Raw genomic sequence first — 26849 nt, 5'->3', positions numbered from 1 at the left:
GAAGGTGTCTGAGGCAGGTGCCATGGGGCCAACCGTGACACTGCGCAAGAGGTGGTACCACTGTTGGCGTGGCCTGTCTGGTGCAATCAAAATCGTCCTTGGCTTGTCCTGTTTGATCTTTAGTAGTAGTTTGGAGAGCAGAGGCAGAGGAGGAAAGGCATACACGGACAGGTTTTTCCAGGTGAAGGACAGAGCATCCACTTTCCAGGCTTGTTTCTGGGGAATTCTTGTGCAAAATTTGTTCAATTGATAGTTCTGGGGGGAGGCAAACAGGTCTGTATCTGGCCTCCCCCATTTGCTTGTCAACATGTTGAAAATCCTTGGTTCCAGTTTCCAGTTGTGTGGGTCCATGAGGATTCTACTTAGTCCATCTGCCAGTGTATTTAGTTTTCCTGGTAGGAATTGAGCTTGTAGATTCACTTGGTAGCCCAAAGCTGTGTTCCAAACTGCCATGGCTAGTCTGCAGAGATGGTAAGAATGCATACGCCCTGCTTGTTTATGTACCACATAACAGTGGTGTTGTCTGTCTTTACCATTAGTTGTCCTGGAAGAATGTGATGCTTGAAGGCTGTCAGAGCATTCTGTACAGCTAACATTTCTTTCTGATTGATATGCAGGTGCATTTGACTTGAGTTCCATTTGCCCTGAATGCATTTCCCTGCCAGGTGAGCCCCCCATGCATAGTCTGATGCATTTGTTAGGGTTTGGACAGCAGGGGGTAGTATGAATGGCAGTCCCTTGTTTTAGTGGCAGGCGTCTGCCCACCAAAGGAACTCTAGGTGTAGGCAAGGTATGATAGAAGAAATCATTGTTTCTAGATCCTGAGAATGTTGACACCACAGGCTTTTTAGATACCATTGTATTCTTGCATATGGAATTAGAAGAATTCAGGAGGCCATGAACCCCAAGGCTTGCAGTATTTGCCTTGCAGATAGCAGGGTTTTTGTGGCCACTTGTTTGAAGTAGGTTGTCAAATGAATCTGTTTCTCTGGCGTGAGGAAAGCCATCTGGGAAGTTGTATTCATGCTTGCTCCCAGGAATATAATTTATTAACAGGGTACCAGGTGTGATTTCTTTTCATTTATGGTGTACCCCAGACAAGTCAGCACCCTTTGTACAAAAGCCAGATGATTCAAAAGTATGTCCTGGCTTTCTGCCTGAATTAGACAATCGTCCAGGTATGGGTATATTTGAATATTTCTTTGTCTGCAAAATGCAATAACTGGGCCTAGGCACTTTGTGAATACCCTGGGCGCAGTAGATAAGCCAAAGGGCAGTGCAGAGAACTGACAATACGTGTAGCCTGCTTTGAAGCGTAGTATCTTCTGCAAGATTCCATGATAGGGATGTGCAGGTATGCTTCTTTTAAATCAAATGTTGCCAACCAAGCATCCTTGCCTAGCATAGGAAACAACTGGTGAAGAGTCAGCATCTTGAATTTTGGAATCACCAAAAAGGTGTTTAGAGTAGAACGGTCCAAGATAGGATGCCATGAATTGTCTTTTCTGCGTACCAGGGAAAGTCTTGAATAGAAACCTTATCCCTTTTCATCTTCTGGTACCAACTGAATAGCTCCCATGTTTAAGAGAGAAAGTACTTGCTTTTGGGCCTCTGTCCACTGATTTGGGGGTAGATCTGGCTACCCGCTTGGTGTTGGTAACGTGTGGAAGTGAAATCTGTATCCTTGGGACACTATATTTAAGACCCATTTGTACTGGGTTATGAGTTTCCAGTTTTTGGCATGCAGACCGATCTTTTCGCTTAAAGGAGCATTCAGTTGAGAAGTGCTTGGAAATTTTAAAGGCAAGTCATTGAGACAGTTTTCCATAGGGGGGAGTCTAACTACTCCCAGATATGGATGCGGAAGCCCCCCTCTGCTTAGTCTTGTGTGTACCCTGTGACTGAAACAAGGGGCTTCTGCTGTGTCTGGGTTTGGATTGAGAAGATCTGAAGGAGCCGGAAAGGACCAATTCTTAGACGGCCAATGTCTACTAAATCTTGGAGGCTGAACTTGTAAAAAAAAAATCTTTCACAGTTTGCATAGATTTAGCTTCATCTTCCATCTTTTTAAGAAATTTCTCAGCTTTGTTGCCAAACAGGCGGTCCTGATTTAAGGGAGCATCCAACAGTTTAGTAGAACAAAACCGACCAGTCCTGGGTAGGGTGCCTCTTCAGACCAAAGATATGTAATGAAAACCAAAAAAAGAAGCTCGCCACAGCTTACTTCGGCAAAGTTTAATATATATATATATATATATATATATATATATATATATATATATAAAACAATAAATATCTGGGGGTTATATATTAGTGTGTGTATGGTTTTGCTGATAGAAAGGGTTTCAATGATATCTTATCATTTAAGCCATGCGCCTTATGCGCTTGTAGCCTCATTATCCATCTACATTCTCTTTCTTCAGTGAAATTCCTTATATTACCTAGTCTACCTGTTTTTTAATAATCAACTCAAGGGCTATGAATTTAAATTTGTGTGTGGATCCAAAATTATTAACATGTTTTGCCAATATATACAGTTTCATCTTAATAAAATTTTTTTTACTTTATATTTTAATTCTGAAATAGATTATATATTTTTTTATATACATATGTTTATATTTCTATAAAGGTTAGATATAATTTTTAGGTGAGAGGCATATACACACACATATATATATATATATATATATATATATATATACTTATTAGGTATTTTTTAAGATGATATATATATTTTTATATATAGATGTTTTAAAGAGATATTTAACAATGTTCTCATAATATAAACTGCTTGAGAGATCACGGTTACATTTAAGTTAAAATACATGGCTATATATAGGCTTTATTTTTATGGCTCTGGTTTTAATTTCCTTTATAATGTTATTTATATATGCTAGAGATACATGTTTATTTATTGGCATTCCTATACTGCTTTAAAGTATTAACTTTTAATATAAACAGGTTAATTAAATTGTTTATGTAATGCTTAATGACTTTTTAGATGTGACTGGAAGAATGGTCATGACATAATATATAAGCTATGGATGTATGTATTTGTATTGGCGTCTGACGAAACGTTCGTGAAACGTGAAAGCGCTCACTTTTATCTATTATTTTGCTGTTTTTGTGATATTAAACTTTGCCGAAGTAAGCTGTGGCGAGCCTGTTTTGTTGGTTTTCATTATCAATCCAACAGTTTAGCTTTAACATGATCAAATATTGCTCCTTAAGGCAAGCATGCCTTCTGAGTACAGACCCAGTGACAGCAGCCCTGCAAGAGGCCTCTAATGAATCAAATCCACATTGCAAAGTTTGTTTTCCAACCTGTTCAGCAGAATGCATTAAATCCTGCAATTCTTTATTTTCAGCACAGTCAGGAATTAACATCATTTTCTGTTTAAGCAATCCAATAACATGTTGTTGAAGCTTCAACATATAAACTGACAATTTAAGGCCCTAATGGCCAAAGTTGCAGAAGTGTAAACCTTCTTACCCCATCTACCAGCGCTCTGGAGTCCCTATCAGAGGGGGTAGGATTTTTAGCAGTAGAAGCCTTAATGACATTGGGTCCCTGTGAAATGGTCTCTGGATCCGCAATAGGATTTTTAAAAAGGAACTTGTGAGAATCAGGGACCCTGTAATATCTATCAGGTTTTCTGGGAGCAGGAGGCAAAGAATCAGGGGCCAAACTAGATTCCAAAAAGGCATAAATCAATAATGTGTAGTACAGGAGGTATAGCTAAAGGCCTATGCTGAGGCAGAAACAAGAAATCCCTAAGCCTCTTTGGAATCAGAAAAATCCTGGCTTTCCCAGTGAAAATGTTCCCTTAAAAAGTGTGCAAGGTTTCACCAAAAGAAAAATCCTCTGGAGGGGAAGCAGAGGAAATAAGAGTCCTCTGCATCAAAATCCTCATAGGTCAAATAAGGGTAAATCCAGATGGGTCTACGTTAAATGTTCGAACATCTAAAATGTCGAACATTACATGGTCGAGACCAAATGTTCGACATTTGGATGTTCGAACATAAAAAAAAAAAAAAAAAAGAAAACAGAAAAAAACAAGCCCCTCTGCACTCCCACACCCCACACCCCTACTTAAATATACCAACTCGGAGACCTCACGTCAGTGCAGAAAAGGGAAATTATCCCTATCAGCACCTTACGGTTCCATTGAAAGTCTATCTTCGAGCACTCAAAATTTTAAACGTTTGGTCTCGACTATGTAACGTTTGAAATTTTGAGCGTTCGAAGACTTGACAGGTACCCATCCAGATCATCAGAAAAATCAGAATCCTGGTCAGAAGATTCAGAAACAAATTCAGTCTTAGGTCTCTTAGAAGGGGGTGGTTGGCTTCCCCTGATTAGAGTTATAAGATCTTCAGCCATTCTTATCATTTGTTTTTTAGGCATAGTGGCCTGTGCATGCAGCCTGGGCGTCGGTTTCTTAGATATGGTTCGAGGTTTAGGCATTAAAGAAGGAGGCGTCAGTTTAATATGCAAGTCCGTAGGCCTGAACACACCCCCTCAGAAGCCGATGCCTGAACAGCAACTCCGGACCCATCCAAGGAAGAGACATCCGCAGGTTCCACAGTTGAAGCATCTCGCGACATACCAGACTCCAAATGGGTCTCAGTAGAGGCCTGCGAATCTGAAGTAGCGGGCATCAGGGGCTGCAAAAGCGCCTCACCGAGTACCGGCGAAGGGGCGACTAGCTTAGAAGCGTTGTTAGCAGCTTTGGACCTAGGCAGCCTGTCTCTGTCTTTTATCTTTGCATTTTTTTCGAAATGTCGGTAGTCGGATGGCTTACCGAAGACATATCTGGACAAACGAACTGCGTACCAAAAGATTTAGAAGCATAAATATACAGAAGACGAATAGTTCATTGTTTAAATAAGACACAAAACTGACAACGAGGAACATCGTTGTCAGAGCCTAGGCAAGGACTACAGTACGAATGAAAATCTTTATGAGAGGTATTTGCTTTCCACAAGAAATACAATTATTGACTTTTACTGACATCGGTTTAGACCAAGAAAATGTTTCCCCAACAGGGTACTTGGCTTTAGTTGAAGACTTCAGTTCTGAAACTCGAAAACGAAAATTTCAGGAGTCGGCCGACCAGCACTTGGAACTGCTTCTGCTTCAGGCACTGCACGGCAAGAAAGACTGATAAAATGGCATCGGCTGTATACTTTATACCCCTGACTACTTGACGTCATGGAAGATGAGACAGCAACTGACATAGGACCCAAGACTTTGATAATCAGGCCGACTGAGGGCTACTGCAAGCAGATAGCCCAAATGTGATGACTGCAACAGTGAAACACAAAGAACATCAGGGGACCTGGATTCTGACAAAGAGAACGGATAACCTGCACTCTAACAAATTTGATGTCTCCACCACAAACCCTCCTTTTTCACAAATGCCAAAACTGGAATCAGCAATGTCAGACGCCGCTGATGTGGGGATTTACAGACTTTAGGTATCACTGGATATTTCTCATGTGGAGTCTTGCAAGAGGAATCATGAGAATCATGCAAACTATGACACCTACAATCCTAAGAAATTCTCCGCCAGAGAGAGTAGTCCGAGTGGAAAAGAAAATTAGGAAAAGATCTAGATACAGCTCTATTTTTTGTTGTGAAAGAAAAGTTCTTTGAAGTGAGGCGTCCAGGAGACACCCCAGGAAATAGATTCTGTGGAAAGGAGTCAGACAAGACTTTGGCACGTTCTCCTGGAAACCCAATCTGTGTAGGAGTTATCTTACCCAGGTGAGAGATTCCCAACACTTTGAAAAAAATGCAGAGATAAGCAAGTTGTTGAAATAAGGAAAATATGATACTATCACAGGAATTAGACATTGCGAATTCCCCTGCAGCAGTAGCTAGACCAGGGGAATGTGGAACTGATGACATAACCCAGACCCAGAAAACCTTAAGAAGCATCTGAATTTCCAGAATGTGATTATATACATCTTTTAAATATAACAGAAAAAAATGGGGGTTAAGACGTAACAAGTTGTGAAGGGGTAACATTTAGAACTTAGGCACTATCACAACCAAGTTCAGGAAGGAAATATCCAGAACTGGTCTCCGGGAATCTTCCTTCTTTGGCACCAGAAATATTCTTGAATAAAACCCTTCTCCCAGTTGAGGAGGACGGACCACTTCCAACACCCTCTCAGAAGGCAAACACTGAATGACAGAAGGAGAAAGAGGATTCAGGTCTGGCGGATGGGGAGGAACCCCTCAAAAAGAAGGAAGAGACTCCCACTGTAACCATGTATTACTTTCAGAAACCATCTGTCTGAAACTACAGGTTGCCAGAGAGAAAATGAAGGTTCAGATTTTCTAGAAGAAGGACAGAGTCTGCCAGGGTAAGGTAGTCCTGAATATAGCTAGACTTACTTGATTGTCTTTGTTATGAAGGAGTTCCTCCTTTCTTTAGGGAAACCCTCTGCCATTACTTTTTACATGTGTGCTTACCAGAAGCTTTCTGGATCTGTTTATTTTTCTGTTTAAAGAAGGCTGTAGGGTTAGCATTAAACCCCTTGTCAACCTTGGAGAAGGTAGGGCTGCAAAATCTAAGAAATCCAGAGAAATCCAGTGATCGTCTTACCTCTCTTATCACACTTAAAGACCTTTGGAGATGATGTAAAAAAAAACTAATTCTGTATCCAAAGGAGAATTCAAAATGTTATTTATTTTTGGCATTTTTCTGTGAAGTTTTGAGAACACCAAGCAAACCTCTTCCTAACAGTTCCAAACAAAGGCAGCAGACCTGGAAATAGCATCAGCAGAATCATAAGCAAAACAGTGAGAAGTCACCTGAGACACAAACAATCAAATTACACATGGATGCCATAGTACTTGTCATATTTTCAAAGGAGGCAAGCATAATCTAACATACAAGCGTGACAGCTGAGAATTCTTTAGTGTTGCATAAGAATACACCTTTTCCCCAAATCCATCAGGCTTTCTCATCCTAGTCAGAAGGAGAGGGAATGGTATTAACCAAATGTTTAGCAGCAAATGGGTTCAGTAAAGCAATAGTTGCTGGGTTTGAATCTGGGATGGAGTGCATAAAACCTTATACGATTGTGTAAAGTTCTGTTTCTTGGGGGCAGTCTGTCAGGAAAACAGGCAATGACAAAAACATCCTGCAAAGCTGGAACAGGAGATGGTTCTGGAAATTCCAGCTGTCAAAAAAAAAAAAAAAAAAAAAAAAAAAAAAAAAACACACTTTTTCAGGAACTGTGGAATACCATTAAGTTCCCACTGAAAATTCATTCTGAAAATAGATTCAGAGAAAGATTCCTTCAAAGGGGATTAACCAAAACTACAGTTTCCTTAGAATCTGAATCAGAAATCTGAGTAGACGAAAAGTACAGTTTTGTACCTACCATAAATGCAGATGTTCGAGGATCCACATTGCTGCAGTCATAACCTGTGGGTAGTCCGCTGTCCTCGGTCGGCCCGAATACCAAAGTGTTAGGCTGGTGTCGGTCATGGTCGCTCAGAGCTGACGTCAGTACGCAGCAGTACTTAAGCGCATGACCGACGCCATATCCTCAGTCTTTCTTGCCCCAGATGTCAGAAGGCCTAAAAAAGGAAAGGCCATAGCAAAAATAGAAAATACCCAACAACCAACATAGATAAAATAATAATTATCCCAAAAGGAACACAGCAACCCCAAACTATAGAGGGGAAGGAGGGAGGGAAAATTGGACTGCAGCAATGTGGATCCTCGAACATCTACATTTCTGGTAGGTACAAAACTGTACTATGTTCTTCGTCTCACATTGCTGCAGTCATAACCTGTGGGTAGAATCCCAAAGCAAAGGTAAAGGGAGGCTGGCAAACTTAAAACCATTAGGAGCTGCCAACATGCCCTGTAAAACTGCAGTGGCAAACCCAGCCCTAGACTTAGAATAAAGAGGGAGATGGTAATGTTTAGTAAAAGTGTGCACTGAACTCCAAGTAGCTGCCTCCAAAATATCCTTAGTAGCTACCCCCTTAAAAGGCAGTAGATGTGGCGGTAGCCCTAGTGGAATGAGGTCTGATCCCAGCAGGAACATCCTTTCCATGATGAGAATAACAAAAGCAATACAATGGCCAATCCACTTAGAAATAGTTTGCTTAGAAACAGCCTTCCCTGTGAACCCAAAGCATAAGAAATAAATAACTGTTGAGTCTGCCGCCATTCTTTCGTTCTGCTCCAATAATAGCGTAACTGCCTGTGAATATCCAAAGAATGCAAGACTTTTCCCTTTATTTTGGGGATCAGCATAAAAGGTAGGCAAATGAATAGACTGGTTTAAGGCCACATTAGAAATAACTTTAGGCATAAAAGTAGGATTAGTGCTAAGGACACCCTATCCTTATGGAATATCAGGAAGGGTTAAACTGCCATGTGAGCCTGTAATTCCGGGAGCCCCCTAGCAGGCCTAATGGCCAACAAAAAAGCAGTCTTCCAGGACAAAAACTTCAACTCAGACGTAGCTGCAGGTTCAAAAGGAGGTAAAGTAAGCTTTTCCAACACAAAATTGAGATCCCAGGAAGGAGTAGGAGCTCTACGTGGGGGTCTTATGTTTTTTGCCCCTCTAAGAAATTGTTTAAACAAAGGGTGAGAAAATAAAGGAGGGTCACAATCATAGTGAGCAGAAATGGCTGCAGCATGAACTTTCACGGAGGAAAAAGACAAACCCTTGTCTAGTAATTCAGTAAGGTACTGTAGTGTAAAACTCAAATTAGGCACTGAGACATCAAAGCTCTTTGCTGTGCTCCAAAGAGAAAATCTCCTCCATTTATCAGCATAAACTTTTCTAGTACTAGGCCGTCTGGCTTCCAAAATGACATTCAAAACCTGTTGAGGAAGCTGAGACCCCCCAGGGTCTAAAACAGAATACGCCAGGCTGTCAGATGCAGGGACTGTACCCTGACATTGAGAAAATGATTGCTTGCCTGAGACAACAGGTGTGGAATTGGTGGCAAAGGCCAAGGAGGCTCCTGTACTAAACTCCTCAGCAGAGGATACCAGTGCTGACGTGGCCAATCTGGTGCTATTAGAATCATGCAAGGCTTGTCCTGCCTGACTTTCAAGAGTACCTTGGGAAGGAGAGGCAGAGGAGGGAAAGCATAGACATGAAGGTTGTTCCAACTGAAAGATAGAGCATCCACTTTCCAAGCTTTTGGGTGAAACATCTTTGTGCAAAATTTTGGCAGTTGGAAAGTTAGTGGAGAAGCGAACAGATCTATGTCTGGAGTTCCCCAAGCCACTGTCAACTGTTGGAATACGTGAGGATCCAATTTCCACTCGTGGGGATCCACAATTTGTCTGCTCAATACATCTGCTAAGGAGTTCTGTGCTCCTGGCAGAAACCGTGCTTGAAGAGTGATGTGCAAACTCAGAGCAGTCTCCCACAAAATCATAGCTTGTCTGCAAAGAGGGTAAGAATGGGTTCCCCCCTGCTTGTTGATGTACCACCACATGACTGTTGTGTTGTCTGTTTGAATCAACACCTGTCCTGGTTGAAGTAGATACTTGAAGGCCAACAGAGCAAATTGGACTGCTAACATCTCCTTCATGTTGATATGCAAATGCTGTAGTCTGGGAGGCCACGTGTCTTGAATCCATTTCCCATTGAAGTGTGCTCCCCAAGCCAGGTCTGAGGCATCCGTCGTTAAGATCTGACTCGCCTCTGGTCGGGTCACAGAGAGTCCCTTGTTTAGGTGACATTCCTGAGCCCACCACAAGAATTCCTTCTGGATGCAAGGTATTATCTGAATGACAGTGTCCAAATCGTGGCAGTGTTGAGTCCATACACTTTTGAGATACCATTGTAGCTTCCTCATATGCAGTTTGGCATTGGGAAGTACCAGAATGCAAGATGCCATGAACCCAAAGGCTTGAAGGACTGTCCTTGCAGTCAGCCTGGACATTACTAATAATTGCCGGAAGTATAGGTGAAGATTCCTTTGTTTGTCCGGGGTCAAAAAAGCCATCTGAGAGGCTGTATTCAGTCTCACACCCAGAAAGCACATGTCCTGAGAGGGTACTAGACTGGACTTTGTTTCGTTCACAGAATACCCTAGGCACCTTAAAACCGCCATTACATACTGTAGATGGTGAAGTAACTTGTCTTTGTCTTGAGCAAGAATCAGGCAATCGTCCAGATAAGGATAAATTTGTATTCCTCTCAGTCTTAAGAAGGCTATCACAGGAGCCAGGACCTTTGTGAACACCCTGGGCGCAGTAGATAAGCCAAAGGGCAATGCAGAGAACTGATAATGAAAAGTACCAGCCCGAAAACGCAGGAATCTCCTGCAGCTGGGCCGGATAGGAATGTGAAGATAAGCCTCTTTGAGATCCAGAGTTACCATCCAGTGATCTTTGCCTAGCAGAGGCAGAAGTTGCTGTAAAGTTAACATCTTGAACTTTGGAATGTCTAGGTATGTATTGAGAATGGACAAATCCAGAATTGGCCTCCAAGTGTTTCCTTTCTTTGGCACAAGGAATAGGCGAGAATAAAACCCTAGGCCTACTTCTGACGGAGCTACCACCTGGATTGCCCCCATTTGCAAAAGCAAAGAAATCTGTTTGTGAGCCTCCAGCCTTTGCTGAGGAGGTACATCTGGCATGCCTTTGAAAGGAGGAAAAGTGTGAAAATAAAACTTGTAGCCTTGATTTATAATGTCCAACACCCATTTGTCCTGGGTGACCAAAAGCCAATTTTGTTTGAAAAGTGCCAGCTTTCCTCCTAGAGAAGCTGCCAGACGGGAAGAATCTGGCAGCTGGAGATACAGGTCATTGGGTCTGTTTACGAAAAGGCTGACCCCTGCCCTCACCAGAAGATTGTGCAGGAGAACTCCAAGTCCTAGGTCTGAAAGAACCCTGAGCGTGAGCTCTGCCCCTACCACGTCTAGACCTGCCCTTAGACTGGAAATCGGAAGAAGGGTAAGACCATCCTCTTGCAGGCCAATTCCTGCTAAACTTAGGGGGCTGCACTTGCAAAAATTCCTTAACCGTCTGCATGGACTTGGCTTTGTCTTCCATCTTTTTCAAAACTGACTCCACAGGAGAACCAAAAAGAACTTCAGATTGAAGAGTCGCATCCAAAATTCGAGCTTTAACGTGTTCTGACAAATTTTGATCCTTAAGCCAGGCATGCCTACGAATAACTGAACCAGTAGCAGCCACCCTGGAAGAAGCCTGAAGAGCATCGAAGCCACACTGCAAGGAATGCTTACCAACCTGATCTGAGGCATGAACCAAGTCCTGCAATTCCTTACACTCTATACCCTCAGCTAAAGCATCTACCTTAGATTTCAACTGACCTAACAGAAAGTTCTGATACTTCAGCATATGAAACTGGCAATTTAAAGCCCTCATAGCTAGCGTGGAGGAGGTATACACTTTTTTACCCCACCTATCCAAAGCTCTAGAATCTTTATCCAGAGGTACTGGATTCTTAACTACAGAAGCCCTGACACCCTTAGGCCCTTGAATAATAGTTTCCAGGTCAGCTCTAGGACTCTTATACAAATATTTATGAGCCTCTGGAACTCTGTAATACCTGTCTGGCTTGACAGGGGCAGGGGGTAAAGAATCAGGATTAAGGAAGCTTCAGAAAAACATCCTGAACAACATCTAAAACAGGGGAAATAGCCAAAGGTCTATGTTGTGGCAAAACAAAATTCCTAAGCCTCTTACGAATCTGAAAAATCCTGACCTTCCCACTTGAAATGCTCCCTCATGGAGTGCAAGGTTTCAGAAAAGGAAAAATCCTCTGGAGGAGAAGCAGAAGGACAGGAATCCTCTGCATCCGAATCAGAATAGGGAGGAAAATCCTGAATATCCTCAGCTGAAGACTCAGAGTAATCTGAGGAATGCTCCAATCCCTCTAAATCTGTCTCCACCCTAGGCCTCTTCTCTGGAGGGGGCATAGAACCCCTGATTAAAGTAATCAAATCCTCTGCCATTTTCAACATATGTTTTTTAGGAACAGAACCCGAAGAACTAGGGCTGATGCCTGTACCAGAAAGACCAGGTCTAGCTTTAGCAGGGCCTTTAGTGACAGAAGTAGAAGGCCTAATAACCTTTTGCAAGGATGGAACCACAGAAACTTGAGAAGCCCCCTCGGCCTGACCTAACTCCTGAGAGGCCAACTCCTGTAATATTAAAGGTTCCCCCTGTGATTCAGCCGAGACCTCGGCTGGATCCACAGATTCAGCCGTAGATTCCATAGAACCGGCGTCCGCAACGGACGACTCATCCTGCTTAGACTTTAATGATTTATCTTTTCGCTTTTTTGCGGTAGCGGGCGTCGGAGGATCCGACGGCATGTTGTAGTTACACCGCTTACCGAAAACAAGCCTAGCACAGTCTAATCTGCGTTTAATGGTGCGCTTATTAAATCTAGCGCAAAAGCGACACCCGACTACGTCGTGCTCAGGCCCCAAGCAAGGAATACAGAGAGAGTGATAGTCCCTATGAGGTATCTGTTTCCCACAAGAAATACAATTATTAACTTTGTCTGACATCCGGATTAACTGAGGCAAGAAAAGACAAAAATATTCCCCAACGGGGTACTTAGCCCAACTTGGTCTTCGGTCTGAAACTCGGAAAATGAAAATTTCAGAACGCCGAACGGCACTTGCAAACGCTGCTTCTGCTTCGGACCACGCGGCAAGAAAGACTGAGGATATGGCGTTGGTCATGCGCTTAAGTACTACTGCGTAGTGACGTCAGCTCTGAGCGACCATGACCGACGCCGGCCTAACACTTTGGTATTCGGGCCGACCGAGGACAGCGGACTACCCACAGGTTATGACTGCAGCAATGTGAGACGAAGAACATCTAAATCTTAATCTTCAAAATCATTTTGAAGTACAAAAACTTACTCAAATCAAAAACCAGCAGTAGAAAACAGGAAATCCAATGAAGAACTCAGGCACCCGACTCTTCAGCAGTAAACACGATTTTATTGCACATAAAAACAAGTAAGGATTGAGCGCTTTCGTCTCCACCCTGGAGACCTCTTCAGATTCAATTCAAACCACACACACTCACACTTTTATATACATGTCAATCAAATCATTATTCAATTAAGAGTTAAAATTGAATGAAAAACTAATAAACATTGAGATTCAACAAATTAATTAAAGCAACACCAACATTATTAGTGAAATTCCATCAGTAGTATCCAGTTTTTTAAAATCCAGTTTTTTTAAAAGCCTAAGTACTGATCCAAAGGTATAAGTTTATGTCAGGAATAGAAAAGATGTATGTACTAAAATTTGTATATGTTTTTTAATTATATTTATTTATGTGTATTTTTTTAAAAACTATTAGCTGTAGGTATAGCTATTATATCTTACTGTGTTTAAATATAAATGAATGTTATTTGTATGTATATATATAAACAAATATATAAACCCATATATACAAATAAATATATAAATAAATATAAATATAGAATTGCTAATCAAAAATTGCTAAAAATATCTCATATATATAATTAATTAATAAATAGTATAAATAAATCAAATGTATATAGTGTGGAGTAGTATAACATATAATATAATGTATATAATTAAGTTACATATAAGAAATGCAGTGCCATAACTCCATGTGTTCATATAATAGTAAATATATAAGTATATACATAAATAATGAATGTATGGTAAAACAGTTAATAGTATAAAACAAATGATGTTAATGAGGCCTCCCACTATGGGTGTCATTCAATAAATATAGAGTAATAAGTTAAAAATAATAAATTTATCATGTATAGCAACTGCAGTTTTGTAACTGAGAGCCATAAATTACAATGCAAATAGTTCACAAAAAATAATGTCTAAAAAGTATATTAGAAAAAGTTTATAAAATTGTTTAAAAAAACATGTATATAATGTTAAAAAATAGTTTAGAAAGTTAATTAATAGTTACTTCCATACTATGAATGTTTCTTAGGGTCCGATGCTAATATTTTTGTGCTGGTGTAATAGATATGCAGTCATTTAATCCTTTGCCATTACAGGCATCAAGTCTTAGCTGCCATATCATTTCCCTATATAATAAGTACAAAAACTTGAAAATGACCAATGTTGGAAGGGTCAAGAGCCTGAACAAAAAAGTGAACTAAGACCAATAAGCACCACCCCTGTCCAAAACGAATGAGACAGGAAAATAAACAGTTCTAAAGTTCTCTCTCTCTCGGACAGGAATTTCTAGAGAGAGGCTCACTTTAAGGAAACAACTCCCTTAGGAAAGGCACTGAATTCTGGTTAGGTAGAGTAGCATTCCCTGACCCTACTTCCAGGATCATCAAGTGTGGTTTCTCCCTTGCTTGCCAAGAGCACTTCACTCAGTCAACCGCAGAGGACATGTCTAACCCCCAATCCGTAGTGGCTGCAGAGACTATAGCCAAGTAAAAAGATGAATGGTCTAAGGAATCAGTAATCGCTACAGCAGAGTAGTCCATCTGCAGCTGAGGCACTTCAGCAGTCTGCAGTGGTGGCAAAGGCTATTTAGTAATTTTCTTATTTTTGCATCTGGAAGAAGGAAGAACAGAGGAAATCGTACTTTGTTCTACATTTATGCTGAAAAAGATACCAGATTCCCAGGGAAGCCTGGTAGCAGTAGTCGATAAAATGGATAGTTTAAAGTGCTTTTTTACTGAGGTTGTACAAAAATATCTTTTTTTGCAAAAACACCCCAACCCGCAAAAGTAAAATAACGTAACTTTAACCACAGAAAAATTCATTTCAATTTAGTTTCAACCTTTTACCACAAAAGTAAAAACATGTTGTTCCTCTTTAAAAATAATAAAGGCACCTGACATTAAATAACACTATATAGTTTTAAAATTAATATTTTACAGAAAATGTACAAATTCTATGAGAAAAAGTAAAAGTTGAAAATTTTTCCCTAAAGGGATCTTACCTGCCCAACAATATAAGAGCATTAGCCAACAAATGATCCTCCAAAGCCCTTGCAAGGAGAGCTCTTCCTGAAGGGTGTGGTGTTGAAACCTAACATTTTAGTCGGAGCATCTCAAGTTGATTAATGATGTCAGCACATGAAAGGTGTTCTTGAAAGCTTTGGAAGGTGGCCAGCTGTTGTACCTTTAGCAGGATATAACCCATACCAATAAGGCTACTGCAGCAGTGATCTATATGATAAACATCAGGGAATCCGGCAAATGTGCTTTTACATCGCCAGAATAATTTTCTGTCCTGTGCCAGACAGGTCTTCTCTTGTTTGTTCTTCTTTCGGCTTTTCCCGGTTAGGGGTCGCCACAGCGGAACTCCAGTTCGCTAATGATTGGCAGTAGATTTTTACGGTGCCAGCTCGACACAGTACAGTTGTGTACACTTATCATAAATGTAGATGTTAAGAGTGTACTCACTGTTGCAGTCATTACATTTGGGTAATCTGCTGGCAGGTTGCCCTCAGTCGGCCTGAATAACGAAGTCTTGGGTACTGCGTCGGTTGCGGTCTCCTCTTCCATGACGTCAGGTCGCCAGGGGTATAAAACATGCAGCCGATGCCATTTTATTCAGTTTTTCTTGCCCCAGATGTCAGGTGCCCCCCAAATGGGGAGCAAAAAAAAAAAATTATATATATATATATATATATATATATATAACAGAAATATATGTAAATGCACTTTTAGCAACATAAACTTTACCGGATGGCGGGAGGGTAACCCGGACTGCAACAGTCAATACAGTCGAACATCTACATTTATGGTTAGTGTACAAAACTGTACTATGTTCTTCGCGTTTCACTGCTGCAGTCATTACATTTGGGTAAAATCCCAAAGCTATGGATGGGAGGATGGAACTAAATAGCATTAGGAGCGGCTATAAGGCCATGCAGAACTGCAGTGGCAAAGCCTGCCCTGGATTTGGAGAAGAGAGGCAAATGATAAAGCTTTGTGAAGGTATGAACAGAGCTCAAGGAGCAGCCTCTAGAATGTCTTTGGTTGGAACTCCTCTGAGAAAAGCTGCTGAGGTAGAAGCAGCCCTGATGGAATGTGACCTGATCCCCTTGGGCAGAGGTTTACCATGGTGCAAGTAGCAGAAAAAATGCAGTGGCTTATCCACTTAGAAATAGTCTAATTTGATACAGCCTTCCCCTCTGATCCTGCAGCAAATGCTACCAGTAGTTTGCTCAGACTTTCTTAGAGATTTGGTCCGGTTTAAGTAGAATCTTAGTTGTCTGTGTACATCCAATGAATGCAGAATCCACTCCTCCTTGTTCTGCGAATTTGGGTAAAATGTTGGCAGGTGAATTGTCTGGTTAAGAGCCACACTGGATACCACCTTAGGCATAAAAGAAGGATTGGTCCTGAGGGACACCCTGTTCGGGTAAAACATAATAAAAGGCTCCACAGCCATGAAAGCCTGTAGTTCTGAAACCCTTCTTGCTGAAGTGACTGCCAAGAGGAAAGCTGTTTTCCAAGATAGAAATTTTATATCTGCAGTAGCTGCTGGTTCAAAAGGAGGCAGGGTGAGTTTTTCCAGCACAAAGTTGAGGTCCCATGCAGGAGTTGGTGATCTTCTGGGAGGCCTTAAATTTTGGCCCCTCTAAGATACTGTTTAAGCAGAAGATGAGAAAAGAGGGGAGGGCTCTGTGTTGTAATGAGCCGAGATGGCAGAGACATGGATTTTTATTGAAGAAAAAGATAGGCCATTGTCAAGCATCTCAGTCAAATATTATACAATATGAGGAATACTGGGCTTTGCGGTGTCCGTTCCTTGTGCTTGGTTCCAAGCACAAAATCTCTTCCATTTATCAGCATAAGATTTTCTAGTAGTAGGCCTTCTGGCTTCAAAAATGACATCCATCACAGATTTACTGAGAGGTGTTGTTTGAATAATTAAATGATCAGCCATGCTGCAAGGTTCAGAGTTTGGAGCAGAGTGTGCATAATTTGATTGTTCTGCTGAGACAGTAGATGAGGTATTTGAGGCAAGTACCAAGGAGGAAGTTGAGACATATTCCTTAGAATGGAGTACCAGTGCTGGCGAGGCCAGTCCGGAGCAACTAGGATCATTTTTGGTTTTTCCTGTCTGACTTTTAGTAAGACCTTGGAGAGAAGAGGCAGAGGGGGGAAAAGGCATAGACTGATAGGTTTTTTCCAACTGAAGGATAGGGCATCCACTTTCCATGCTTTTCTGTGATAAGTTCTTGTGCAGAATTTGTCCAGCCGATAATTTTGGGGAGAGGCAAATAAATCTATGTCTGGGCTCCCCCATTTCTGTGTTAACATGCTGAAGATTTGTGGATCCAGTTTCCATTTGTGCAGGTCCATAAGACTTCTGCTTAGGTCGTCTGCCAGAGTATTTTGTTTTCCTGGCAGGAATTGAGCTTGAAGATGTATTTAGTAAGTCAAAGCTGTGTTCCACAATGCCATGGCTAGTCTGCAAAGGGAGTAGGAATGTGTAACCCCCTGCTTGTTTATGTACCACATAACCGTGGCGTTGTCCGTCTTTATCAGTAGTTGTCCTGGATGAAGCAAGTCCTTGAAGGCTGTCAGAGCATTCTGAACAGCTAGCATCTCTTTCTGGTTGATATGCAGATGCATTTGCTTTGGGCTCCATTCGCCCTGAATGCATCTCCCCACCAGGTGAGACCCCCAAGCATAGTCTGATGCGTCTGTAGTTAGGGTTTGGGTGGCACGGGGTAGAGTGAATAACAGTCCCTTGTTTTGGTGACATGTCTCTGCCCACCAAAGAAACTCCTGTTGTAGGCAGGGAATGAGAGGAATCTCTGTTTCCAGACTGTGACAATGTTGACTCCATAAACTTTTTAGGTACCATTGTAGTTTCCTTATATGCAGTCTCGCATATGAAATTAGTAGAATGCAGGATGCCATGAACCCCAAAGCCTGCAGAATTTGTCTTGCAGATAACTGCGTTTTTGTTGCCATTTGTTTGAAGTATGTTGTCAGTTGTGTTTGTTTGTCTGGCGTAAGGTAAGCCATCTGGGCTGTTGTGTTCAAGCTTGCACCCAGGAATGGAATTATTTGAGAGGGTACCAGTTGGGATTTCTTTTCGTTTATTGTGTACCCTAGGCATGTTAGAAGTCTTTTTACAAAAGCCAGATGTTGAAGAAGAATGTCCTTGTCCTCTGCTTGAATGAGACAGTCATCCAGATAAGGATAAATTTGTATGCTTCTTTGTCAGCAGAATGCAATTACTGGTGCCAGACACTTTGTAAAGACCCTGGGCAAAGTAGATAAGCCAAAGGGTAGTGCAGAGAATTGGTAATGCAAAAAACCTGCCTTGAAGCTGGGGTATCTTCTGCATGTTTCCCTTATTGGGATATGCAGGTATGCCTCTTTTAAGTCTAGAGTCACTAACCAAGCGTTCCTGCCCAGCATAGGCAGTAGCTATTGTAAAGTCAGCATTTTGAATTTTGGAATGCCCAGGAACGTGTTCAAAATCGATAAGCCCAGTACTGGACGCCAGGCATTGCCTTTTCTGGATATCAGGAAAAGTCTTTAATAAAAACCTTGTCCTTTTTCTTTTTGTGGTACTGGTTGAATAGCCCCTATATCCATGAGGGACATAACTTGTTTCTGAGCCTCTGCCCACCGATTTTGTGGCAGATCTGGCCAACCGTTTGGAATTGGCAAAGTATGGAAATGAAATCTGTACCCCTGGTATACTATGTTTAATACCCACTTGTCCTAGGTAATTAACTGTCAATTTTGAGCATGAAGTGCTAGTTTTCCCCCCAAGGGGGCTGCCAAAAGGTAAGTGCTTGGTGAAGGTAGAGGAAAGTCACTGAGACTGCTTACTGTAGGGTTGTGCTTTGTTTCCTCCAGATCTGGAGGTGGAGGCACCCCATTGCTTTGACCTGTAAGAACCCTGTGATTGGTATCTGGAACCTTTTGAGCACCTGGATTTGCTTCGAGTGGCTCTGTTGGACACAGGAAAGGACCAATTTTTGGTAGGCCAGTGCCTACTGAACCTGTGTGGCCGCACTTGTAAGAAATCTTTTACAATTTGCATAGATTTAGCTTTGTCTTCCATTTTCTTTAAAACCTCTTCTGCCTTATTACCAAACACAGTATCATGCTGCAAGGGGGCATCCAACAATTTAGCTTTAACATGATCAGGCAGCTTTTGCTCCTTGAGCCAGGCATGCCTTCTAATCACAGATCCAGTAACTGCGGCCCTGCAAGAGACCTCCAAGGAATCAAAACCACATTGCAAAGTATGCTTTCCAACCTGTTCTGCTGAATGCAATAATTCCTGTAATTCTTTATTTTCCACACAATCTGAAATCAACATCATTTTCTGTTTCAGTAAGCCCATAACATGCTGTTGATATTTAAGCATATGAAACTGGCAGTTTAAGGCCCTAATTGCCAAGGTTGCAGACTTATAAACCTTCTTTCCCCATCTCTGTCAGAGGGGGTAGGATTTTTGGCTGTAGAGGCGTTTACAACCTTGGGACCCTGTGAAATAGTCTCCGGATCAGCAGCAGGATTTTTGAATAGAAATTTGTGGGAGTCAGGAACCCTGTAATATCGGTCTGGCTTACTAGGAGCCGGAGGTAGGGAATCAGGAGCCATGCTTCATTCCAAAAAGACATCATCAACAATGTCTAATACAGGAGGTATTGCCAAAGGCCTATGCTGAGGAAGAAGGAGGAAATCCCTAAGCCTCTTTTTTGATTCAGAGAAGTCCTGACTCTCCCAGTGAAAATGTTCCCTTAAAGTAAGCAAAGTTTCTCCAAAAGAGTAAACCTCAGGAGGAGATGCAGATGGGATTGATTCTTCTGCATCAGAATCCTCATAGGGTGGAATAGAAAATTCCTGATCAGAAGAGGAATCAGAAGAAATGGAAACCTGATCTGAAGATTCATAATCAGTGCCTTGCCTAGTCCTCTTAGCAGGGGGAGTTGGGAACCCTGGATCAAGGTAATTAAGCCCTCAGCCATTTTGATCATCTGTTTTTTAGGCATACGGGCCTGAGCACGTGGCTCGTGCATCAGTTTTTTTAGACACAGAAGATGTTTCTGATCTTGTCTTTGAGGCTGGTGTAGGTTTAATACAAAAATGTTGAGGCCTGAAAACACCCTCAGAAGCCTGTGCCTGCTCAGCGGCTCTGGACCCATCCAAGTGAGAGACATCTGCGGGTTCAATACTCTGAGGATCCTGTGGCATACCGGACTCCGAATGGGTCTCGGTAGAGACCTGCGACTCAAAAGTAGCAGGTATCAGGGGCTGCAAAAGCATCTCACTGAGTATCAGGGAACCGGTGACTGGCTTAGGAGAAGCTTTGTCGTCTGTTTTGGACCTAGACGGTCTGTCTCTTTTTCTTTGCATTTTTTGTGAACTCCGGTAGTCGGATTGCTAACAGACATTTCAGGATAATTAAATCTTGATCCAAAATATTTAGAAGAAAAAATATACAGACGCTTAATAATGCGTTGGTTAAATCTAGCACAAAATCGACAGCAAGGCACATTATAATCTGGGCCTAGGCAAGGAATACAGTGCAAATGAAAATCCTTATGCGTATTTGCTTCCCACAAGTAATGCAATTATTAACTTTTACTGACATCGGTAAGGAGCAAGAAAGTTTCCTCAATGGGGTACTTAGCTTTAGTTTGAAGACTTCGGTTCTGAAACTTGAATGCGAAAATTTCAAGAGTCGGCCGACCGGCACTTGCGAACTGCTTCTGCTGGCACCGCGTGGCACGAAAGACTGAATAAAATGGCGTCGGCTGCATGTTTTATATCCCTGATGACCTGATGTCATGGAAGAATAGACAGCAATCGACGCAGGACCCAAGACTTTGTTATTCAGGCCGACTGAGGGCAACCTGCTAGCAGATTACCCAAATGTATGACTGCAACAGTGAAACACGAAGAACATCCAACCTTCAATGAAGGCACGCCCATTCACGCATGTCTTTCGAATGCCACTCGACCATGGGGAGGACATGCAGACTCCACACAGAAGGTGCTCCAGCAGAGAATCAAACGCACCACCAAACACAGCTACTCTAGACAATGAATCAACAGCAGTATAAGCTCATTTAAAATGGACAGACTCTTAGTTAATCAGCTATAGCACTCAATAAACCAAGCTCAACTTAGGCGTCACATTCTGGGTGTTTTCTGTAAGAATTCTTGTACTTGATTCATGATCATATGAGCCATCTAATTAAGGGTCCAGGCAGCCAATTTATTAGACATACACATCTTCTTACAAGACAATTCAAACAACCAAGATTCCTTGTCAAAAGAAGTGTGGCAAACAGTAGAGTCTTCCTTGACAGAGATGGGGGGGGGGGGCAGAAAGACAAGAGTGAGCAAGCCTTCTGTCTCTCACACATTCAATCTATTTTGTGACTGTTACATAAAATCCTTTCCATCAGATGGGGCTCTGTAAACTCTGTCTTTTTACAGAGCCAATCCAGCATACCAAAATGATAAGTAACTTTTGTAATATCCTAGAAGGTTTGAAACAGAGGAAAATACTCTATTCCAGCTGTAGTAATTATAGTATTGTATACTCCTTGTTTTAGGAAAGCAAGGGATTACCATCTGCAATTCAAAAAAACAGAAGTATATACAGTACAGTTTCAGAAAATGTTCTGTCCTCTGAAGGCACAACAGAGGATTGCGAAGACGCATTCTTAAATACATTACATACATTAAATACAATACATTTATTCTCCATGACCTTCACCTGGCCGAGCATAAAGAACACCAATGATAAAAAGACAAAGGCTGGTCTGAAATGCAGACAATACTGGCTGCAGTTACAGCAAAGCCAGTGGATGGCTCTGAAGAAGATAAAATCTCTGGGCCAACAACAGGTCTACATAGTACTGAGCAACATCCACAATGATGCTCTATAACTAAAGTCACCAACCTTAACCTCAGCAAATAAAAACAGAAAAAAAATAAAGTCAAGACAACTGGCCTCCACCAATGAATGGCTTAGGTGGGAACAAGCTCAAAAATGTAAGTACTGCTGAATTACAAGGTCACTACAATAAAAATCCTAAACCTGCAATTAAAAGCTCCTTAGGAAAAGAAGATTAACAGTATTCATTTGAAGGGGAAAATGAACACTGAAAATCACAAGCTTGGGAGAAACCTGAAGCTACTAACAATATCCGGATAACTGTGGGGAAATTGTGGTGCATTATGAGAGTAAATGGAAGAGTCTGAGATCGAGATGTCTTGGTAGGTCCTGAGATGAATGCTGCCTGCAACTAACTACAAGTCCCAACGTTCAAATTAATGGACTGGATCACACAAGATTAAACTACCAACTCTTGCTATCCCCATTTCTCAAGTGCAACTACTGCACTCTACTGAACTCACTAAGAATGTGTGAAGAGGCAGTTCCTGAAACTTTTATACTGTTCAGACTACTCTCTCATTCCTCTCAACATTGCAGCTTTTTTTCTGTTTAGAACAAGGATGCTTCTACTGAAATTTTAATCTTTTCTACATTAAATACATGATGAAGCATTTTCAAACTCTTCAGCCAAGATGACTTATTAAAAGTAAAAGCAGAAAGGAGACCATTCAAATTCAAGTTCATCCTTGTGCCACATATCAATATCACAAATAACAGCATATAAGTCGTCAGTCTACCACAGGGACTTTTGTTAATAGATTTGGAGGAAAATTTCATTTTATTTCATCAAGAGAGAACCATTTTTGCTTTTTTTTTTTTCCTCATTAATTTGACATAATAAATACGTATATTATACACAAGCATACTACAAAGTTGTACGTCTGTGGCATGACACTGTGAATCTCCAGTGGTGAGAAATGAACAGAGGACATGCCAACAGTGGATCTATTATTAGACTCTCGCTCTACAAACATCAGAACCTTTGCGGGTGTAAGACAACTGTTAGATTCCAAAAGGAAAAATGAACAGCTTTGGGAAAACAAGCCAAATTAAGGAAATCGGAATGTGGGTAAACCAACATTTCATGATTTACTGTTATAGTAACACTTTCTGAAAAAACATCTAAAGAAGTGCATGCCTGTGTTACTTTTAAAGTAAGATGGAGTAATTCTATTATCAGTGGAACACAGAACTAACAGACATTCACTTGGGGGTGATGGCAGTCCTGGGAAATTTGGTATTGACACTGAACCATCTAAGAGAAAGACTCCCCATTTCATTAGCATTAACTTTTGCAATACTGTCACTTTCACATTTTGAATTCTGATGAATAAGCTTTATTCCTTCAGTGCAACTGCACAATGGGGAAAAATACATTGCTGAAATAGAAGATCCACAGAATCAAGAGATTAAACCTTACGGAAGTTGTCTTGAAAAGGAGTCAACTCCTCTAAAAATGTCCACTAAGACACTTCAGAAACATTAAATGCTGAGTATGTGTGCGTGCATAGATATATATATGTACGTACATGCACACATATGTATGTATACACTATATACACACACACTATATTATATATACACAAATATAAATTTCACTATTTTACACATATGTATACAAATATATTATTTTTTTCTTTAAATGTTATCCCACATCTATATACATCTTGATATACAAAAAAGCATTCTTTTCAGATTAAAAGATAAACATTACAGGGATTTCTAAACATCTCACCTATAACGTTGTGTTTGGGACTGAATGGATCAACGATAGTTTGATCCCTGTAACTTCGGAAGCCTTGAATAATAACCTATAAAATAAAATACAAAAAAAACCCAATTATAATCTAAATAATATCAGTATTTAAGTAATACACAGTTCCATTTACTACAACTAAAATGCTTTTCTGAAAATCTTCAAGTGAGCTTCCATACTTAATTTTGTATAGCTTCTTTACTTCTGAGTTTTCTTTATAAAAAATCCAGATAAAATGAACAAAAACCATGGCTATTAAAAAAAAAAAAAAAAAAAATTCAGATTTCAAGTAAAACTTCCATTATTTCTTCTACTTGCCTACCTTATACCTAGCTCCACTGGTGTGGCAGTTAACACTGCTGACACACAGCACAGTACTTGGCTCTCCAGTTCATTTCTCAGCTAGGGAAATTTCTATGCAGTCTGGATGTCCTCTGCATGTCTGTAGGTTTTCACCAAATGTTCTAGTTTCTTCCCATATCACAAACAATACATGAACTGCACAGATGCCATGTAGCACAAATTGTGCAACATTAAATGTGTTAGTGCCCAGTTCAGGACAGTTCCTTTGCCTTTTGCTCAGGAAGTGCTGGGAAAAGCTCCTTGGCTTCCCAGTTACCTGATCTAGGCTGTGCAGGTAATCACATAACGAATAAAACTGATATATCTAAACACCACGATTTGCCTACATATTCAGACATTAACAACAAGGCCACAAGAAAAGTGCCATAACAATTTCAGTAACATTTATCCTTCACCCAGAAAATCACACCAAAATTAATGAAGTACTCACCATAAAGTTAAGACTATTAGGTTCATAGGTAAGTACTAGGCTATCTGCACAAGGACATTTATAAGCCTAGCCAGAATGTGTTGGCTTTTGCCACCCCTTAGATTAGTTCCCTGTGCCTCTGTCCAGCAGAGCCATTAGTTCCGTGCACCACTGTTCAGCAGAGCCACTGCAGTGATCCCCGGGGTAAATTTGTTGTTTCCATCAGCTTTTCCCCCTTAGCAGTCCCTCCGGCTTCCATTCGTACTTTTTTTTTCTGGCAAGCTGGCATAAATGTTAAACAATGTTTCAAGGTAAGCTGATCACTATTCTAACACCCACAAAAAACAAGTGGGTACATAACAGGAATAGAAAAACAAATCTGCAATTCTCAAGGAGGAAGGGGGGACACCACTTCCTGCAATAGCTAAAACAGGAGATCCTGATAAGCACCTTAAATAAAATTATTTCAGTAGCAACAGTTTCCACACCAGTTTCAGAATCCACAAAATACGAGCATGAGTAGTCCATAGACTAAAGGTTCTCATATCTAAATTTAAGCTGTTGCTCCCAACTGAGCTTACCCAAAAAGTGAACTTCTCAAGGTCACAAAAAACATGAAAAGATCCTATAGAAAGGGCCCTGTCAAAGGACATCCTGGGTTCTAAATGCCATTCCACACTTGTACTGATTAGTGAAGTGTATGAATAGTTTCCAGATGGCTGTAAAGTAGATGCTGTCCAAGGACATAGCAAGACAAATCTGCAGAGGTGACCACCTCCCTCTTAAAGTGGTTCTTAACACCATCAAATTTCCATTGTGAAGGAAAAGGCCAGACATTCTGTACAACCATTAAATAATCCATTCTTACCACTTAGAGACTCATCTAGTTATGTGACTGCCAGTACTAACGATGTCAACCGATAAAAAACAAAACAAAAAACAATTCTGTAAAATTAATGTGCTTGAAAATGGTTGAAGATGACTAAGAACTAAGATTAGATATACAGTACTTCTATACTCTTTTCTTAAACTCTAAGTTAATAGTCATTACTTCCCCTCTATATGGTGAAGTTCTTATGTATTGGGGATATATGAAAGACTTTAACATATGGTTTTATTGCCTTTTTTGTAAATAACACCTTTAAACTCATGTTACAATTGTGAATCCAAGCATTATAATACATGTTTATATTACCTCATGCATACTGCATTGTTTGTAAACATTTTTATGGTGTATGTAATTCTTTGTGGAACTTTTCTCCCCGGGCCTCTGCTGAAAAAGGGCAGAAGCTCAGTCAGACATTCCCGGTCAACAGATGTCAAATAAATAAATATATTCTCCATCATAAAATACATCCCTACTTCTAACTTATGCCCTTTTGGCAGAGTATTGTGATGTTATTTACTGACATTAAATGTGAAATCATTAACTACTTCATCAGGTGTGTATTTATTTTACTTAATGTGCATACATATCCATTGCTGACAGGTTAGTCCCACTTGGCAAGTAACCTCTTTTTAAGGAGACACATATGGTATTGACACTACTAGGGGAAATTTGGCCAGGGCATTGGTGAACTTCACCTCTCTATTTGATAAATCCCACAGAATCTTTTACATCCACCTGAACTACCACCAAAAATTCCATCCACTTGAGTTGTAAGCCATCTTGGAGAACCTGAGCATCTGTTTCTGAAGTAATTGTAATACCCAGTTTGCAGTTTCAGCATATCTGGTTATCCACAACCCATGCTGCACATTCACATCACAGAATGACAGTCCAAAAAGATGTAGCCCTGTGGGGCAGAAAAGTAACCACCCAATATTGAATCATTTTGTTCTGCTGCTTAACCAGGGTTTTACCATTTAATAGCATTACACGTCAATTCGTATGTAATTTATTAATCTGTCAACTGATCCATTAAATGAAATAGCAAGGTCAAAATTAGTATGAAAAGCACAGTTGTGAAAGACAAGATCATAACTTGCCCCCACACACACACACACACACACACACACACACACACACAAAATAATTAGAAGTTATGTACTCACCATAACGTTCCATCTGAGTAGGTAGTTCATTTGTCTGCAACCTGTGGGTTACGGATCCGATATCGGATCCGAGCCGGCAACTTGTTTCAAGCTAATGGATCCGAGCTCCTAGCCCCTCCCTTCACCCATAATCCCCTGCTAACCCTCCATGACCTCAGATCGAGTTTGCCTCTCCATATATATCCAAGAAAGGATACCTAAAAACTAATAGATCCAAGAAGGTCAGGGGGATGGTTGCAGACAAATGAACTACCTACTCAGATGGAACGTTATGGTGAGTACATAACTTCTAAATCTGAAGTAGGAATGTTCATTTGTCAGCAACCTGTGGGACAGAGTCCCCAGCTACCTGCACCCTGGGT

At 40.9% G+C, this 26849-nt stretch overlaps 1 long non-coding RNA gene across 1 annotated transcript in view; it reads right to left on the bottom strand.

Annotated features, from left to right (window-relative positions):
• Nucleotides 1–26849, bottom strand: part of LOC122788616 — a 165416-nt gene that overhangs the window by 53594 nt on the left and 84973 nt on the right. Inside the window, exon 2 of the long non-coding RNA XR_006362724.1 lies at nt 23640–23715. This is a non-coding gene — a long non-coding RNA (uncharacterized LOC122788616). The remainder of the gene's footprint in view (nt 1–23639; nt 23716–26849) is intronic.

Source organism: Protopterus annectens, chromosome 14.part0 (assembly GCF_019279795.1).
Source record: "Protopterus annectens isolate FY-2018-M chromosome 14.part0, PAN1.0, whole genome shotgun sequence".
Classification (NCBI taxonomy): domain Eukaryota; kingdom Metazoa; phylum Chordata; order Ceratodontiformes; family Protopteridae; genus Protopterus; species Protopterus annectens.
This window is presented reverse-complemented; position numbering and strand designations above follow the sequence as displayed.